Genomic DNA, 17,347 nt, shown 5'->3' with positions numbered 1-17,347 from the left:
TAGGATCATCTTTCGATCAGCACGCCGGCAAATTAATGATGTTGAACCAGACAGAGTCAAGAGCAAAGCCGCAGCATGCCCCCCAGGCACTCCCGGCAGGGTTGATGTCACACACCCCGCAGACAATGGATGAACGTTTCTTGAAGTGCATCCTGAGGGGCACTAGACTGCAGGATGGTCCTCAAAAATGGAACCCTATAACTGTGTATATTGGGATAGTGCTAAATACCATGACCCTTTCTTGAAGACTCACGATGCTTATATTAAAAAAAAATCTGACAAGAGAAATTGTTAAACAGTTTCCCAAATGTATTTGACCATTAAATTCTGCCCTGCCCTGCTAGGTAACACCTAATAACAACCTGTGAACAAACAGTCTAGAGGGCACAATCTGAGAGAGAAATGTGCGTGTGGATGCTCAGCCAGGTCTCAGTCACTTGATTGCTCATCTGGCCGCCTCTTCCACTCCTCCCCACAAGGGGAGGCTGAGCGATGTTGTAAAATGCCTTGCTGAAAAAACACCCATTGATCTTGCCCGTCTGTCACCCATTGAGAGAGGAAGCTGTTTACCTGGGGCTGCTCGCATCCATCTGCTGAGTGAAGCTTGGGTATACTTGGAGGCTCTCCAGGAAACCCAAAGCCAAGGGGTAGCCTGTCATCATTTGCAATAATAATAGTAGTTGAAATATTACGGTAACAATAACTCACAGTTACTGAGTGTTTATTTAATGCCAGGCACATCACTCAGTGCTTTGTGTGTAAGACCTTGCTCCTCACTCAACCCTCACAGGAACTATATGAGTTAGACCAGACTGTTGTCCTTATTTTATTTTATTTTCTGGAGGGGGGAGGTAATTAGGTTTATTTATTAATTATTTTTTTAAATGGAGGTACTGAGATCGAACCCAGAACCTCTTGCATGCTAAGCACACACTCTACCCCTGAACTGTACCCTCCCCCACCGCCTTGCCCTTATTTTATGAATGAGGAGCTGGAATGTGTCAAGAGCTTGAGAAAAGTTTCTCAAAGGGACATAACTAATGAGACAAGGAGCCGGGTGTCTCAGCCAAGTCTGACTGACCCTAGAGCCCAGTGTTCCTTTATTAACTGTATTTTTCTTTTCATGATCACGCATTCATCGGGCATTTATTTATTGCATGTTGACTTTGGGTGTGGCGTGGTATTTGGTGAAATTGAAGACCCCAACGAGATAACACAGTCCTTGCCTTAAGGGACTGACGCTTTATCTGGGGGAATTCTGTGGTTTAACAGAGACAGTGCTTAGCAAGCAAATAGAAGGGCATGTGTGAGGAATGAGAGCCCATTGCCACAGGACTGGCCTGCTCAAACCTGACAGCCGCATCTCTCCGGCTGGCTTTTGGACACCCGCTTGCCTGTGGATGTCTCCTTCCCCTTCTCCCGTTTTATCCGTTCTCACAAATCCCTCCTCAGCCTCCACCTCCTCCTCGTCCCCTTGACCTCCGCGTGTCCCCCCCGGGAAACCGCTCACCCCTTGGCTCCTCAGTGCTCGGTCTGTGGCGAGCGCCCAGCTGACATCCACAGCCCTTGGAGGTGACCTAGTTGGAGTGAAATGCTGGCTTTTCAGTTACATCTTCAATAGGCTGAGTTGGCAGGTTGTCAGCAGGCTTATGTCACCTAACGACTGTGTCCATTCCCGCCTCTCCTGGCTTCCTGTTAGTAAGTATCCTCAGGACGCTCTTGGAACCCAGAAGGTGTAGGCGGCCTGCTAAGGGAGCCAAAAATAAAGGGGGGAGAGAAGCAGAGAAGACCTGCCCCTCCCTGCCAAAGAAAAAATTGTACATTAGGAAAAAAAAAAAAAGCTCTTTAAAACAGAGGGAGAGAAACTTGCAGAGGTGTCTCCCTGCAGAACATTTTTATTCAAAGAAGGACATTTGTTTGTTTTCTTTTTCTTTCTTTCTTTCTTTCTTTTCTTTCTTTTTTTTTTTTTTTGACCTTCTCTGATCTCCGTCATCCCCCCACCATGCCCTTCCTTCCTGTTTGGCACTTTTTAAATGGTATTACTTCTCTTCCACAATGGTGACCTGCTGGGAGCAATCGCAGAGACATTTCCTCTCCTGTGGCTCGAGTTCTCTTTTTAATAACGGTCCCCTCCCTACCTGCTTCCCCTCGGCTGCCCTTCAGAAACACTTTCCTACTGGTGTGGGTGGAAGAGCTTCAGGTGTGTGCCAAACGTGCGCCAAAGGTTAGCTGTGCTCAACGCTTGATTTCCGCTCTCTCCTGGGGCTGCAGCACCCGGAGCTCTGCACCCTGCCCTCCCTTTTGCATGGTGAAGCGCAGCCTTGAGTTCAGATGGTACAGGCTCAGGTTTGGCTCTTACATTTGAGGCTTATAGGAATTGTGTGAGCTCCTTCCCACGGGAGTCCCTCTAGGGATGCTGGGCGCTTCCAGCCCAGAGGAGTTGGAGTAAGAGTTCCAAGCAGCGTTGGGGGTGCTTGCCTCTCCAGCCTTGCCTGGGGGCCACCCAAGGTCATCCTTGGAGGCCTGGGCAGTTCCATGGTCCTCTCCAGGGACTGCCTCTTCAGAGGGCAAAGTTCACGTTCATAGGAGCAACCAAAACAGATGCACTGGTTGGAGATTTCGTTAGGTCACTTTCTGCAAAAGCATGGGTTCGTAAGTCTCATCTTAAATTTTTCCACCACCACATTGCTGCTCTTGGTGTGTGTGTATCTCCCAGAGCTGAGAGCCTCAGACAGCAGTTCCTCCCTTCCCGCAGCCCTTCCTTCCTTTGAGTACTTAGTTCATTTGTCCATTTGTTCATTCATCCAGTGAGCGTTTGAGCACTTCATTGTGCGGTTCCAGGTGAACAAAACAGAAAGGTTCCTGCCCTCGTGACCTGTGTGCTGCAGGGTGGGAAACAGTGTCCAGAGGTAGAAGGTGACCATGGGCCCACCCACAGGGAAACTTGCTGTGGGATGCTGGGATGGAGAAGCAGGGGCACCTGGAGAGAGGGTCGTCAGGCATGACCCGCCTGAGTGGGTGATGTCTGAGCCCAGACATGGAGGACACAGGGCTGTCTGGGTCAAGAGCTGGCAGAGTCTACAGAGCCTTCCCAGCAGAGGGTGAGCATGTGTGATTCCTTGTCAGAAATGAATGTGGCACCTTCCAGAAACTGAGAAGAGACCACAGTGGCTGGAGTCGGGGTGGATGAAAGAAATGAGCTTGGAGGGGTGAACAAGGTCTAGGTGTTGAAGTCCTATATTTTATCTTTAAAAAAAAAAAGACATGTGCAACTAATTTCATAACTCAGCTTTCTCTCTTACTGTAAAGTGTTTGCAAGAAAGGCTATGTGTTGCAGTGGTTAACGTGGACTCCGAAGCTACATGCCTGAGTTGGAATCCCACGGCTGCCTCTTGCTGTTTGTATAACCTCAGGCAACTTATTTAACCCTCCTGGGCCTCGGTGTCTACATATGAAAATGGGGGCAACTCCTAGTACTCACTTCATGGGACCATTTTGAAGATTAAATGAACTGACACACATGCCTGGGACATAGCAAGTACTCACTAAATGTTACCTGTTTAAAAGATGCTTTGAAGTATTAGAGTGACTGTCCAGGAGAGTGTCCCTTCTGATCCTGTGCCTTTGTGTCTTCCTGAGCATAAGCATGTGCCTGCCCTCAAAAGTAGCCAGTCCCATTTTGAGATGAGCAGTCCCGAAACTGGTGTGGCTGGGATGGCTGACCACGCCCCAGGCAGCTTCATGGTAACGCCAGCTCCATGGTAACGCCAGCTCTCTCCCTCGGTGATGCTCGAATGGCCTCCTGTTGCTCTGAGCCTCTGGGACCCAGGGTCTCCCACGGCCGAGCATGGGCTCCCTCAGCCTGAAAGCCTTCTGTGTCTCCCCTTCCTTGGATGTAGGGGCTGTCGGTTGAAATGCCCTTTGGGATTCTGTTTGGGAGTTTGAAGTTCATTTCAGTTCAGCAAATGTGTTGGTTGTGTGCAGTGTTCACTCACAGAGCTTGGTGCTGGGGGAATGGTCGGGATCCAGCCCACTCCTTCCTGGAGGAAGGTAATATCTAGTTGGGGAGTTGGGCTCATGTACCTATAATTCCAGTTTAAACTAGTTAAAACTGGAGACCATGGGACCAGAGGAAGGGTCTTTGGCTCAAACTGTGGTTCTAGAGAGCACATCCTAGAGGAAATGATGCCCGAGTGAGTTAGGAAGAATGATAGGAGTTAGCCAGAGATGGGAAGGACTTTCCAGGAAGTTGGAAGAGATAGCAAGGGGTGGGGGTGGGGGGGCAGCACGGAGAGTGAGGGGACAGTGCAAGCAGTTTGATAAGACGAGGGAGGACTGAGCGGTGTGGAGGTGGCAGCTGCGGAACGAGGTGGGACTTGTGTGCCTTCCGGAGGGATGTGGGATGGAGCCCCTAGGCCATGGGGCTGAAGCATCCTAGGAAGGGACTTCCATGGCCTGAGCTTTTTAGCAGGACCCTTTTGATTGCAGAGTGGAGGGCAGATTTGGGGAAGGGCAGGGCAGCTGAATACCACAGCCGGGAAGACGATGGGGAGCCTGTGGCTCTAGTCCAGGTGAGAGGGAACGAGGGCAGAAGTGGGGCTCTGGTCACTGGTGTGTAGGGGATGGATTGGAGGAAAATCAGAAGGCCCTCTGGGCAGACCTTGGTGGCAGAAGGCTCCTTGGGGAGACAGGCTTTCAGGGATATTGGGACACTGAGGACAAAGATACTGTTCAGGGACCTGGGCGCTGACTGCTTCCTGCACACCCCCCCCCCCCCAACCAGGTGATGGTGTGTCTGAATGCTGAGTTCAGTTCAAAGACCAGAAGATCCCCATGTGGGCGAACATGTCCCTAAACAGAAACACATGAAATTTGGGGCTAAATTTTTCTGCGTTGGTGATGTATGCTTGTGTGTGTGTGTGTGTGTGTGTGTGTGTGTATAAAATATAAAAGACAGTGCTGTACAAAAATTCAGTCTTCTCAGCTCTGGTGAGATCCTTGGTGTCACCATGTCAGCTGTTTGGCTTGTGAAAATCTGGGGCCCTGGAGAACGGGGGCGGGGGTGAGGAATGAGAAAAAGAAACGCAGCATCTGTGCCTGTGCGTGTATCCAAGTGGCCCCGGCAAGTCTGATCACTTTGATGGAGTACGTTGTGAATTTCTAGCAGGTATCTGTGTGCTGCTCCTTCTAGTTGAGTCTGGAACCCACTGGCAAGCCTGCTCGTTCATACTTTCACAATTCCCATTCACAGGAGCAGTTTTCCTGGATCCTGTCACGGTTTTATAGTACTCTGTGCAGTGTGTAATATATTGTGTGCAACATGCTTGGTTATCTGATGAGCTCCAGTTCTGCTCACAGTCCCATGAGGAAGATGTTGACCACCGTCCATGGAGAATGGACCTGTGTCTCTGAGAGCCCAAATAACCTGCCCAGCTCCCAGGCTAGGGGAGGGAGGGAGCTGGAATCAAACCTGTGTTGTCTGGCTGTTTTCCCACCACGCTGAGCTGTGCTTACTGTCACGGATACCAGTAGGGTACAGTTTCTGTTTGGAGTCTTCCTGGGAAGGAGGAGAATGAGCAAAAAACTGCTCCATGGTCAAATCCATGCAACCCCGGAAATTTGCATCCTGCAAATATCCTGTCCCTCCTGCCACCTGTGAAGCCCGTACTCCTTGTCCCACCCTGGCGAGACTTTAAAGCTGATCCCTGAGCTGAAATGACCGGTTGGAGGGAGCAGTATGTATTATGTTGTTATTATTTAATAAAGCATGTGTTGTTCCCCACTTGGCAATGCGGCCAAGTCGCTGTTCTAGCAGGTGGTGGGTAACTGGACCCAAGCCCCCGATCTTTGCTCAGGAACTCCCTGGTCCAGCCTTTGATATCAGAACAAGAGGAGAAAACAGTGACACAGGACACTTCCTGTCCCAAAGGGGATGTGATACAGGACACCTGAAACAACAGGCAGAAGAAAAGCTTCCCCAGAACTGCTTGGGAAGAGCTGGCCCCAGCCTGTGCTCCTGGAGTCATCGAAGATGTGGCGAGGAGCAGGGTTGGGCCAGCTCGTTCAGTGGAGTTGCACTCAGTGAATTACTGCGTGTGCTCTGTGGGCTGGCACAGGCTCGCCCCAGACATCTCAGCTCTGCCCTTATGAAGGGTGTGATCCAGTGGTGGAGACCAACAAGCAGACAGGCAATAAAAGTTAGTGTGATGAGGTTTATTCTTTTTTTTTTTTTTTAATAGAGCAAAGAGAGGGCTTGTGGGAGCCCAGATGAAGGGCTCCTAAATTATCCTGGAGAAATCAGGGAAGTCTTCCCGGAGGAAGAGGAGTCTAGGGTGGGATTTGAAGGGTGAATAAGAGTTGGACCATGCACAGTTGCATGAGCCCCAACCATCCTAGATGGGAAAGAGAGAGGAAAGATTAAACTTAAGAATTTTAATAAAAATAGGAAGTTAAAACTTCAGGGCTAGTCTTCCCTCCCCTACCCATTCACTCGCTCACAGTCATTAGAGGTATAATTGACATAGTGTGTGGGGGCAAATGGAAAGTGCTGATGTTTGATTGTCTCTAGGCTAGATGTATGCAAGTGAGAAGGCTTTTATTTTATAAGGTAAAATGTCTGGAAGCAAGAGTCCCAGATTAAGATCCACCAATGTCATTTTGATTTTCTTTTTAAGCTGATGCAGATCCAACCAGTAATTCAATTCAGGGCCCTGAAAGGTACCTGTTTGAGACTGTCACGAGTCCAAATGTGTTGTTTGATACGGTGGAAATTTTAAAAGTCTGGGAGTTGGGATATTTAAGTCATTATCTTGACTCTGCCAGCAGCTATCCATATGATCTTGGGTAAATCACATCCCTTCTACTCAAAATGAGAAATAGAACTTTGACGTTTTATTTACTTACTTACATTTATTTATTTATTTATTTATTTATTTATTTATTTATTTATTTATCTATCTATCTATCTATCTATCTATCTATCTATCTATCTATCTATCTGTGTATCTATTAGTTGATTTCCCCTACTCTGCCAGTTTTTTACTTTAAAAAACCAAAAATCTATAGAAAAATTGCAAGAGTAGAACAATGCAGTATGTAGGTGTGTATAGACAGGCATAAATATATTTTTGCTGAACGACAAGCACGTATGTATTTATTTTTGCTGAACGATTTGAAAGTAAGTTGCAGCTATATCATGGCACTTCCCTCCTACAGTGTTTCAGCCTGCATCTTTGGATGCTCCTTGCTAACAATGGTGGAATTACCAAACTTGGAGAATTTAACATTGATACAATACTCTAATGTACAGCCTGTGTTAAAAATTCTCTTACAGTCTCAGTCTTGTCCTTTATTTATTGTTAAAAATTTTATTTCTGATCAAGTGTAATCAAGGACATGTTGCATTCAGTTGTCCTGTCTTTCTGGTGTTGTCTGATCAAGAATGATCAGCCTTGTTTCTGGTTTCTTTCCTGTGTGGGCATTTTGGAGGTGTCCAGGACGGTCACTCTGCAGAGTCCACAGTGTGTTCGGGTCGCAGTTTGCAGTGGTTGAACAGCCCCCGTGTGCCGGGCACTGTCCGGGTAGTAGGAAAACGCAGACATCAGGCCCAGTGTGGTCTTTGTCCTTTCAAAGCTCACCAGCAATTGACAGTGAAAAATGCTTGGAAGGAGTGGAGAGAATTCCTGGTTGGACTTGAATCTGAAAAAAAAGACAACAGGCCTGAGATAAGACAGTGGGAAGAATGTTACTTCTGGTGACGTGACTAAGGAAGGCCTCTCTGAGCTGGTGATGTTTGAGCTGAGACCCTAGGGATAAGGAAGTGCCAACAGGAGGCAGGTGGTGACTGCATTCCTGGTAGAGGGAACAGCACGTGCAAAGGCCTGGAAGCTGGGGAGCGTTTGACTTGGTTGAGGAACTGAGAGAAAGGGTGTTTATTGTTTGTTTGTTTATTTTACGTACTTTTTTTTTAATTTAACGGAGGTACTGGGGATTGAATGTAGGACCTTGTGCATGCTAAGCATGCACTCTACCTTTGAGCTATTCCCCCTGCCTCCCCCTTTGCATACATATTTTTCCCCTAATTTTTCTGAGAAATAATTGACATACATCATTGTGTAAGTTTAAAGTGTGCAGCATGATGATTTGCTTTACATGTATTGTGAAATGATTACCACAATAGGTTTAATTCGTATCTGTCGACGTGAAGGATCACATACCTTAAAAACATATTAATGCAGAATGAGATTCCTGGAGAGACTTCCCATTTATTTTCTTCCCTTCAGAAAATAAGTGAGAAAGGGCATTTTGACTGCAGAATGGTGAGCAGGGGGCAGGAGGTCTGAGGAGGACTGATGCCGTGGGTAAGGGCCAGATCACAGAGTGACTTTTTGACCTCATTTTAGATGCAGTGGGAGCCCTTGGAGAGTTGGTAACTGGGGCACTTCGTGAGCTGAGGCAGACTGTCTAAACATCACCGGCTGCTGCTGTTGGAAGCACCTCTGCGGGAGGTTGCCAGGTTGAAATGAAGTCTCTTCCACAAATTGAAGATGGCTCTACATTCAAGGCCTTGTTGGCGAGAACTGAGAGGTACTGCAGAAGATGATTTATAAATTCTGAGTTACTTTCATAGTTGAAATTAGACCTGAGTAATGTCTGAGGCATGGACTTGGCCTTCTGGAGAGGTTGGTGGGGACATGTCTTATTTCCTCATCTTGTCTTCAGTTTGTCGCTGAGCAGAGCTGACACTGTTACACTCCATAAACAACCCAGTGGCCCTGCTGTCTCCCAGGCAGCTTCTCATCTGGTAGGGGGCTGGTGTCTCTGGGGGAATCCTGCTTCCTCTGGCTGTGGAGCTCTTGCCTCCCACCTGCTCTTACCCCAGCCTCTTGCCAGAGCCCACCCACCTTTGCTTCAGGTCCTCCAAGTCGACCACACTGGAGCCAAACGGAAACTAAAGAGGAAGCAGAATAGCAGGCACAGTGGCGTTTCCGCCTCTTTCTGGGCATCGGCTGTTCCCTCTGCTAGGATGCTTTTCCTGCCCCGTTCCTTTGATCCACCAAATGCTGCCTGAGAAGGCTTCCTTCCCTGACCACCCTGACCCCCCTGACCACGCCTGATCACCTTGTCACACACTCTTTTCCTTCAGAGCGCATAGTTCTGTTTTGAATAATGTGTGCATGGAGGTATGGGATCACTTGATTACCGTTTGTCTCTCTGCTTGGTTGTAAACTCTGTGAGGGGCAGGAGCAAGTCTGCAGTTGCTCCTCATATCATCCCAGTATACCCTGTGCTTAACCCTTCAGCGGTCGGGTTCTCCAGAGAACTGCTAGGTACAGATCAGAGCTTGGGAAATGTGTGCTTGTGGGCGGCTCGCAAAGGCTGGAAGGCAGCCGTTCCCGCCGCGGGCCCAAGCTGGTCTGCTGTTGACACATCCTCTGGACTTCAGAGCATCCAGTAAGATGAAAATGAGAGAAAGCTGGAATGCTGAGCATGAGAGAGTGTTTGGAGATACTAGGCATTTCCTGTCCTTCTAAACAGCAAGAAACCAGGACACCTGAAATAATACCCACTGTTTTACCTTCAGAGCAGGCCTCAAGGCGCCTCCCTCTTCACTTCAGTGACCCCCTGTTCCCCCTACTTTCTGTATCTAAGCTCCCATCGCCAATCTTGGAATTTTCTATCTAGGAGCCAAGGGTGTGCTGCATTTTTCTGTTCCATGCCGAGTCTTGGCTAGGGAGAGGGAGCTCTGCATGAGAAGTGTTTTCCCTCCTTGCCTCCTTTGTGAGGGCACTGCTCTGAATGTCCCGTCTTACTGAAGACCTGAGCCAGCCTCAGCATGAGCCCTTATTTCGCTTGGATGGTATTTATTCCCACTCGGTGCTGGGCAAAAACACCTCCTTGTCCCCACTTGCCTGGGATGTCCTGCTGGACAGCCTTTTGAATGAAAACCTAGAATCTGCGTGGCAGTGGGTGAATGACTCAGGAGCTGGGTGAAGATGAGGTGGTTGCAAGATGGAGGAAGAGACTGTTCCTTGGTGCTCCCAAACTGGGGTGCAAGTATGAGTACCCAAGTAGCCTTTCTCCTTAACCTCCCAATAAAAATAAAGGATTAAGTCAGAGGTCAGGGACTCAAACATCTACGAAGACTAGGCGGGTGGCGCTCTCCAGTAGCTGAAGGCTTTACTCTCTAGTTAGCCCCACTCCCCACCACTCCCTTTTAACCCAAAGATAAAAAAGACTGCTAATTTTAAAGGAATAGGCTTCTTAGGTGGTCACACAGCTTAGTTTCTGTTCTGGTTGTTAGGATTTTGGGGTGGAGACGACAGTGAACCAGAAACTCTGTGGCTGCTCAGGAAGGCAAGCAGCCTCTTAACCCAAGACATGTGTCGCTTCATGCAAACGTGGACCCAGTGTCACCAGATAATCTGGGTTTTCAACAGAGCTAGACACCTGGAGTCAGATGTAAAATTTGCTGATTTTTAAATGTTGATGATGAACCCGTGTTTTGAAAAATTCTGTGTAGGTCGGATGAGCCCTACTGTGAATGTGAATTACTTTTTTGCCCAAGAGTTAGCAGTCCCTGGACCAGTGCGAGGTGGGCCATCAGGAAGTCTTCATTGCTTTGGATGTCAGAGCACAAGCAGATGGGTGCAGATGAGAGAAGGATTTAAGCCCAAAGAAGTGCTGCGGGGGGACTGGAGGAGACGGGCTATGGCCGGGGGAGGCCCTGCTCACGGGTGTGCGCGTGGCCCCGTCAGTCCATCTTGTGGAGCCTTAGCTATACAGTGTGTGAAATGGGACCGTCGGGGCGTTTCTTAGAGCCTATCCGGGTGCCCTGTGCAGAGCCCAGGAGCTGTGCAGGTCACCCCAGCAGGCCTTCCTTCAGCGTGCTCGGACTGCATTTGACATGGCCCCTGGGTCTTCCTGCTGGTTTTTAAACAGCCCCGCCCCCAGTCCCCAGGTGGCGCCCTGCTTTCCCCTTTGACCCTGAGGCATTGTCCGGGTCCTGTCCCACCTCTCTCTGCTGACTCTCAAATTCCTTCCCTCCTCTTTCCTCCCGCCTGCCACCATCCCTTCTAGGTACTCGCTACCTTTTCCCTGGATGGTGTTCATTGATTCCATCCCCCCCGGCCCTGCTTCCTCCCAAATTGCCTGGCAACGGACTCCAAACTACCTTCCCGAGGGGCAGCTCTGCTTGTGCGATGTCCAGTTACCCCACCCCTGTCGGTGGGGCTTCCCTAGCCTGGCCCGTGAGCTGCCCGCAACCTGGCCTCCCATCCCGTTCTCCATCTTCTCTGTGGCCAGCCTCTCCAGACTCATCTCCTTCTGCCGCCACCCAATGCACCCCAGCCTCTCCCTGACCTTTTCTTCATTTCCTCACATGTGCCACGTTCTTCCTGAGGTCCTGATCCTGGGGATGTGGGTCTCCCCTCTCTCACTCAGCTAACCAGAAATGTGCCTGGCTCAGATTTCTCTAGTCACGCATTCCTCATCTGTACCCATCACACCATAAACTCTTCCTTGAGTCGCATCCCAGTAGTCATGAGTAGACACAGGTACTTTGTGTAAAGCTGTCCGTCTCTGGCTTTCTTACTAGGCTGAAGCTCCGGGAAGGCAGTACCAGGCCTGGCTGGTGTGTGCATCTTTCATGTGCATTGAATGGGTGTAGATGCCCCCTCGTGTCTTTTCATACACCTGCTGCTGCAGAGAAGCGTGGTGGCTTGCTGCTCCCCACACACTGTTGAGAAGGACTGTTCTGTGTGTGGATGCTGGCGTCATCTGTGTGGCTTGAAGGTCTCCTTCTCCCCAGTCTGGGCTGTACCGCATTGGACAGGTCACGTGACCTCTTCAGGTCTTCACTTCTTCAGCTGTAAAATGGGCCTGATAACAGTACCGACCTTGCAGCATCCCTGCCCCACCTTCAATTAGCTGGGCTCCCCTGGGCCACTTAACCTCCCTGAGCTTGGGTCTCCCCGTCAGTGAGATGCGGATGCTGATGGGATAATTACCGTTCCCGCTGCTGGGAGGGTTCGGTGAGGGAACACCTCGGACGTGCTGGCCTGATGCCCGGCCCGGGCCCCTCTCGGTAACTGATTCTGGCTGCTCTGACTGTTCCTAGTCTAGTGGTGGTTCTGGCACAACCGGAGACCTGTGTTTCTGCTAATGCTTCCGGGCCCTCTGTGGGAGGTGAATTTGATCCTCCTGGGGTCCGTGACCCGGTCATGGTCTGGGGTGGGGGAAGGGAGGGCTACATGGAAAGCCCCTCCGTCTCGTACTTCTCTTTTCGCTTATTCTCTAGCACCTATTCCTTGGACTTGTGTTTTGCCTTGAAAATAAAGAATTAACAAAATAGTCTCTTTTTTGGCAGGGGGTTACTGGTGCAGCCTCGGGCCCCTGCTTCCCTGCCTCCCGGCGGCCTTCCCTTCCCATCGCCCCTGAGATCCTGTCCTCAGTCACTGTCCACCTCCTGCGTGGAGGGAAGTTTATCTCCTTCATAGGGTTTCCCCTGCTTGATTTATGGTCTGCCATCTTCCCTCCTAGAGTGTAAGTTCCATGAGGTCAGACCATATTGTTTACTGTGGAGAGGAAAGTGGGAGGGAGGGAAGAAAAGAAAACCCTGCAGAGGTCTTTGGATATACTCTAAAGTGTCAGATTTTAATCTGATCTCAGCTCTGCTCTGGAGACTGGAAATGACAGGAAACAGGAAGGCAGCTCCCTCTGTGTCAGTGTCGGGTGACCTGGTGTCATCAGTGGATTCTCTTAGTTTCACACAGGTCTTGCCTTCTGTGTAGCCTGTCATTCTCAAGGAGGACGCAAAGCCTTCCCACCCCATTGTAGCCAAAGATGTTTTTCTCCTTGGTCAGCTAGTGCCTGCTCGGCGCCTGCTGGCCCAGCTGTCCCCGGGCCATCTCTGGGGGACCTAGGTCATGGGGGACTTAGAACCGCAGGAGTAATGGCAGCTAACATTTGCCTGTGGAGCTCTTCCTGCCTGCTCAGTGACTCACCACCTGAAGTCTTATTGTCCCCATTTCACAGAGGAAGAAACCGAGGCTTAGAGAGTATATGTTATTAGTCTAAAATCATAAAATTTCTGAGTAGCAGGGCCAACGCTGAAACCAGGTCGTCTGTCTTAAAAGCAGCTGCTTAACGGCTGTGCGGCCGAGCTGTTGAGGATTTCCAATCACGGAAGTTTGGCTTCGGGACATGTTGTGGGCAGGGAGAGAGGGGGAGAAGGGGAAGGAAATGGTGCAGATTTATCTTCCTAATTTTCCTTGGCTTAGGCTAATATTAAAATTATTTTGAGCACTCCACTGACACAGGCGGAAGAGAGAACCCAATTCGATATTAAATATTGGCAATGGAAAATTCACAAAGTCTTTTTGAATGGAAGATGTTTCCGAGTCATTCCCCTGGGCCTCGTTCAGCCTGTTGTTCCCTCGGCTGCCTGCTTCCTGTGGTTGCTTCACTGTTCTCAGAAACGAACATTCCTGACTTTGAAGTCCTGGGGTTATGCCGGGCTAGATGATGAACTCTGCCTTGATTTCCCGGGCAATGCATGAATCAGGGGGAGAGGGCTGTGCGGTGCGCTTAATTGCTCGAGTTGCAATTCTGGGCTTTACGAAAGGACACGAAGCCCGGTGCCTCCGGTCAGGGAAGTGGGGTCTATCACAGCCATCCGAGTCACAGCAGCTGATGCTGAGTGCTTGTGAGGCGTGCTCGGTGCTGTAGGTGCCCTCGCTCTGGTAATCTTCCCAGCCAGCCTGGGGTCAAGGACCTCGTGACCTTTGACCCTCTTTTGTAGACTAAGAAAGAGAAGCTCAGAGAGGGCAAAGTTCTGGACTCACTTGGCAAGTGGCAGAGCTGGGAGGAAAAGCCGGTTATGTTTGACCTAAAAATCCCAGGCCGTAAACCACCACGCTTTGTGCCAGAACCATGTTCAGAACTTAGAACTGGCTGATGGAGGAGCTGGGGATCATTCCAGACCCCTAGACCACAGCCAGGGTGGCCAGCACGGGGGATGGATGATGTCCTTGTCTGATGGAGTTGGCCTGTCCCCTGCCATGTTCCCATGGGTCCCCACGGGTGACCTTGGTCTGGCTCAGGGTCTGGTCTGGAAGGAGAGGAGCTGCTTGTTTTAAGTGCAGCAGCTCACACTGTGTGCCCCTCAGACAAGAAACCCCTTGAGTGTATGTAGTTACCCTGTCCTTCCCCCGAATTACCGGCAGCTCTGCTGGAGTCTGGTTTCTGACAAGGTGGCATCTGGGAAGTAAACCCCAGGGGGACAGAGACTTCGTGGATTATGTTTGCTGCTGTGTTCCTGGAACTGGGTACAGCACCTGGCTTGTTGTGGGGCTTAATACACGTTGGTTGAATCTTCCCTCCTCGCTGGTCTTCTGCTAATTGTAGACTCCTCTTCTCATCTGACTCCTCTTCAACCAGACCTTCTCATATGCTGGTCCTTTTGCGTAAAATGCTATTCCCTCTGCCTAACATACTGTTCCCTTTGCTGGCTCAGCTCCCTCTCCTTGTCAAGTCTGAGCTTAAATGTCACCCCTTTAGATTGGGTCTTCCCACATCTGTATGTAGCCTGGCCCCCATGTCCAAATGGTGTCACGGTGTTAATGCTCTTGTAACACCCTATACTTTTCCTTCAAGGCATGTGTCTCAATTTATAATTGTGCATGTAAGCGTGGAACTGTTGAACATCTGGCCTCTCAGTAGCTCCTTCACTCTAGTGGGGCAGAGACCTGTCTGTTTCGCTCACTCTTGTCCTCCCAGGGTTTAGTAGGCTCTCACTAAACACTTGAGAGTGAGTGAGGTCTTCACCCTCCTCACTGACACCGGACGCCTCAGGAGTGATGGCTTCTAATGTGTTTTGTACTGACAGCTGGATGAAGGCGTTCTATCTGCCCCCCGCCCTCCGCCCCGCCCCTCTCACAGCCACTTCACTAGCATGAACCAGACTCACTAAATCTTTCCCCTTTGGCTCTGAGAGCGCTCAGGCTCACGGAAGGCTCTCGTCTGCCCCTTGCCTGTGGTTACCCATCCCCAGGCCAGGGGAGCCAGGGCTGCTATTTTGAGGGCCACTGGCTGTTTCCTGAGTACTTTAGGGTTCTTGAGAGTCACATATAAAGAGTGTTAGTTCTCTACCATTTAGTCACTGCGCACCGTGAGAGGAGGTGTGTGTCTGCAGACCTGCTGGCCCTGCTCACTCGCACACTCTCTTCTCTTTCTGCCTCATGGTGTCTTGCTAGCATTGAAATGAATGAATCTTTCCCTAAGGAAAATGAGAGAGGTTGGGAAAAATTGAAGCCAGTCATCCTTGTCGTCCATGGGAAGTGGGTTAGTGCAGTCTGGGGACGAGCAGAGAGCTCTCCAGCTTGAGGCCAGAGCAGGAGAGAAGCGTCTGAACAAAACCTTCTGCAGGCTGTGAGCTGTCGCCAGGCTCCAGCGCCCTTGGCCTCTCACAAGTGGCCACGCTGAAGGATAGGACCTGCCAGGGAGGCCAGAAATTCCGCAGGAGCCCCTCTGGTCTCACTCTGGCCTCCCTTCCCCTTTCTTTGTATTGACAAACGCCGTGCAGGCTCATCCCCGCTTGGCCTTCCTCATCAGTATTGGCTTTCAGCTCGCCCGCCCGACATCCTGTGGACGCTGCAGTTCAGACAAACAGCAAGATCATCAAAGAGCAGAGCATGAATGAAAAACTGCTTTATGACATGCCTTCAAAGTGTCTTTTTAGAAGTTCAAAGGATGTGGAGAGGAGGCAGAGGAATCAAAGGAGACGGGGAGAGCAATGAACTCTCCAAGGAATCACTGGGTTTTTCATTGTATATTTTCTATGACGCTTGTGATGTAAAAATCAAAAGTAATTCCAGCCCTCGAGGGTTCTCTGCGTGCAGATCTGACGCAAAGAGGGAAACAATGTACCTTGCTGGTTAGAGGGCTTTGACCCTTGCATTCTAAGTCACCCATTTTGCATCCAGATTTCCTGTTTGGACCTCAAGCGAATATTCAGACCTGGGAAGACTGTGTCCAGAGATGGAGACTGAATGCTGCTTATGTGGTTTGATGGCGTTGAATAATTCAGTCTGTGCAGAGATTCCCCATTACCTTTGCCATTTAAAGACAGGCCAGGGCCCAGCTCTCGGAGTGGAAACGCAGAGCTCAGAAAGATCTGGCAGAGATCGTGAAATCCCAGAGTCTTCCGTTCTGACAGATAGGAGAGTTGAGTTTCCACTTGAGGCTAGAGTTAGACCTAATTAATATACTCATGGGAACACCACTGATATTTTGATGCTGAAATGCCTTATGCCCAGTCCACTCATAGTGTTTGGCAACTACAATAGTGCCATCCATGGTGGATGCTTGAACAATATGAATGAATGACCAATCAAATGGAAAGCTCCCTTTTGGTAACCGTAGAGTAGATCCTTTCATGAGGATGTTTTCTGTTCTTCTGGGACCATTCAGGCTCAGAATACAAGGACAGTCTTGAGGATGAGATGTGAATTGCTATTCTGCTCAGGTTGGCAGGGATGTCAACTGCAAGGGACAGATACCCCAGCTCAAACTGGATTGAGGTAGAGGAATTTTGTTGGTTAATATATTTGAAAACTCCAAAAGGAGATTTAACTTCTGGCTTGACTTCAATAGACTGAACGTTTATGTCCCTGTGAAATTCACATGTTACAACAACCCAGTGTGATGGTATTAGAAGGTGGGTGCCTTTGGGAGGGGGTTCAGTAATGAGGATGGAGCACTCATAAATGGGATTAGTGCCCTCATGAAGAGACCCCGGAAAGCTCTTTTGTTCCTTCCACTGTGTGAGAACACAGTGATAAGAGGACCATCACCAGATTCTGAATCTGCCAGTGCCTTGATCTTGGCCTCCAGAGCTGTGAGAAATTTATTGTTTCTGTGCCACCTAGTCTGTGGCATTTTTGTGTTAGCAGCCAAACAGACTAAGACAATTGGTTCAAGGGGTCTGACAGTGTCCTCAGGGCTCTGTTTTACCCTCTCCGCCTCTCAGCTCTGCTTTGTGTGTGTTCTCTCTCTCTCTTCAGCAGGCTAGGGTGATGTCCTGGGGTTCCAGGGCACAGGAAGTATTGCTTTATGGTTAACAACACAGTCTCTCAAGCCAGCAGCAGCCTTGATTCAAATCCCCAGGCCCTCGCTTACTAGTTGTACAAACTTACATTTCTGTGCCTCAGTTTAAATTGGAGATGATGATGATGGCGGTGATGTCAGTGGTAGCTAAAATTTATTGAACGCTTGCTGTGTGCCTGGTGTTCTTCCAAGTACTCTACATAAATACATTTACTGACCTTCACAGCTTATGAGGTTGGTG

Source organism: Vicugna pacos, chromosome 3 (genome assembly GCF_048564905.1).
Source record: "Vicugna pacos chromosome 3, VicPac4, whole genome shotgun sequence".
NCBI classification, from domain to species: domain Eukaryota; kingdom Metazoa; phylum Chordata; class Mammalia; order Artiodactyla; family Camelidae; genus Vicugna; species Vicugna pacos.
Note: the sequence above shows the minus strand (reverse complement) of the source record.